Source organism: Ctenopharyngodon idella, chromosome 4, assembly GCF_019924925.1.
Source record: "Ctenopharyngodon idella isolate HZGC_01 chromosome 4, HZGC01, whole genome shotgun sequence".
Lineage (NCBI taxonomy): Eukaryota > Metazoa > Chordata > Actinopteri > Cypriniformes > Xenocyprididae > Ctenopharyngodon > Ctenopharyngodon idella.
In genome coordinates, this window is record NC_067223.1 from 15,024,141 (window position 1) to 15,026,636 (window position 2,496).

At 35.3% G+C, this 2,496-nt stretch overlaps 1 protein-coding gene across 2 annotated transcripts in view; it reads right to left on the minus strand.

The window, feature by feature from the left end:
- The window catches only part of osbpl8 (oxysterol binding protein-like 8), a 70,771-nt gene extending 69,549 nt beyond the window's left edge, over positions 1 to 1,222 (minus strand). For both annotated transcript variants that reach the window (XM_051890995.1, XM_051890993.1), the window contains exon 1: positions 912 to 1,222. The gene's annotated coding sequence lies outside the window, so the exon portion shown is untranslated. The remainder of the gene's footprint in view (positions 1 to 911) is intronic.
- Between the last annotated feature and the right edge of the window lie 1,274 nt (positions 1,223 to 2,496).

Genomic DNA, 2,496 nt, shown 5'->3' on the forward strand with positions numbered 1-2,496 from the left:
TAAGGTAGTACCATGGTTTACCGTTGGATGAAGATGATAATAACATGGTACTTTGATATACATCATGATTTGATTATCATAATCGCATGTCATTTGATGTTCAAAATGGTACTTAAATGATACCATGGAATTATTATTATGATATTGTCCAAAAAATGTGATACATGGTATACTGTACAGCCATACTTTTTGAAAAGGAACAGAAAACATTGTTTGAAAAAGACTCCATATTTGTTTATTATGATTGCACTTTCATAACAATGGTATTTTTAAACTCTGGTTGACCCTTGTAAATATTTATAAAGGACATCTGCATTACAGATAAATATTATTGTTTATGTTAACTACAAAAACAGCCCGAGTGTGTCACGTTAGCTATTACATAACATACACGCTCACTGCACTCAAACCACTGAAAACAACATGTTTGTGGAGATTTAAAGACATTCAGATCTAAAATGCACTGAAAATCCCATCTAAATGATGGAGAATGATCCATGCATGCATATGTCCATCAACAAGATCTGCAAAATGCAGACTGTGCGTCAAAATCTAGTTGGCTGCCTAACTAGGGTTCCATTCTAGGTAGAATATAAAGAATACCATGGTATTGGACGTGTCCAATACACTGGTACTACTATGCTTTTCCATTGTATATTTGTATAGTAATGGTGCACGTGCTGTTCATGACCAAAATACAAACTACGTTGACAGCTGACTGTATTTTGAGAGTCTATATTGCTCAAATATACTGCATAAGTCAATGATTCCCGCCCAAAAAGGCTGCACGCGCTGATGATGCTCAAATATGTTTTCTAGATAGGCAGCTCACTAGGTTTTAAGACACAGCCAGAGAGCAGTTTACGGATTATTCGTATGAAAATGCAGAATTACAAAACATTATCACTAACCTTAATTGTCTGAAGTCCTCCTGACGGAAAACACGGGCTTTTTACTTGAGAGAATGAGGTGAAATGTGAACTGTATGGATTGCGTCGTCTGAGGAGAATCCGTCTGTCAGTCCATCAGTAAATGGGTTAAAACTTCTCAGACGTATTCTGACGTAAATTGATCCTACATACGCAGAAAACGCTCTAAGTGTGAACCACAAACGCGTTTTGTTGTAATATAAAAGCCATTAAGTGCGAAACTACTGCCAGCCTTCGCTCGCACGTCTGTCTTCCTTCCTCTGCCCGACTGTTTATCTGCGATCGTTTAGTTATGTCTGCCGCGCTCGAGGAATCGGCGTTCGACTGGGCTAAAAAAAAAAAACACACGAAAGCAGGTCTGGAATCAGCTCTTTCAGATGGAACGCGTAATCATGTCAGTTTGATATAAACATTCAAGCAGACCGCGGATCAGTTGACTGTTTTTCAGGCGAACAGGCGGCGACCGTTAGGCGGAGTCTGTTACTTACCCAGAGGCCTTTAATAAAAATCATATTAAAAGTCTAACGCGTTGTGAAAGAACCAGTAAAATGCTACTGAAGATGGCCTTCCTTATATATCATATGTAGCGTGTTGACTGTTTTTAATTTTTTATTTAAAAAATAAATAAAAAATGGCATGTGCCACACAATATTTTACACATATATTAGCAGTATACTGTTTATTTGGACCTGATCTAAATAATTTGAACATTTTCACTCACATTACTTTTATTTTGGTTAACATGGCATACTAATAAACGTGGAAAGGGCTAGAAAAAATATAAGCAACGCAATGCTGCCACCACGTGGTAGTGAGCGTCCAAACAGAGCAAACACCTTTGACGACATTCCATCTGACAGCTATGACGCAATCACGTTGCATTCCATAGCATTCCATGAATGGAGGAGGATGAGGAAAATATTTAAAACGCACAAACCCGTATATATTTATATAAAGTGATAAAGTAGGTCGATGACATAATGCATCAACAGTAGTACAAGTAAAGCTGATGCAGAGAGCAGAGATGTGAATGAAATTGTTTTTATGTCACTTATAAATACATTTATTTTATACAATTATACATCGGTGCATTGATATAAATGGCTCTTTTTGGTCTTGTAATTATGGGAAAAGATTCTAGATATTTTCTATTGTATGAATTCTGATGTCTCCTTGGTATTTGGGAATGTAATTCTTGGTTTTATAGGTTATAAAACAGGAAATACATTTATATTCGATTAATCTTTTTGGCTAAATATTGTGTACGTACACGTTTTAACCTATTTTATGCATTTTTATACAGATTCGACAAATTAGCATGCTCCATATTAGGTACTGACGAAAAGGTAGAATGTAAAATTGAAAAAAAAAAAAAATACGTTGGTTATTATTGATGTGTTTCTATCAAATAATGCTCTTGTGTTGGTTCTTTTTTTTAAAAAAAACTATGGAAATGAGGCACTCTAAAACTGATAATAATAATAATAATAATAATATATAGAGAGAGAGAGAGATAAAATATTGAATATATATACTGTAATTGACTAGGTCAAATCTCACGCGCGCG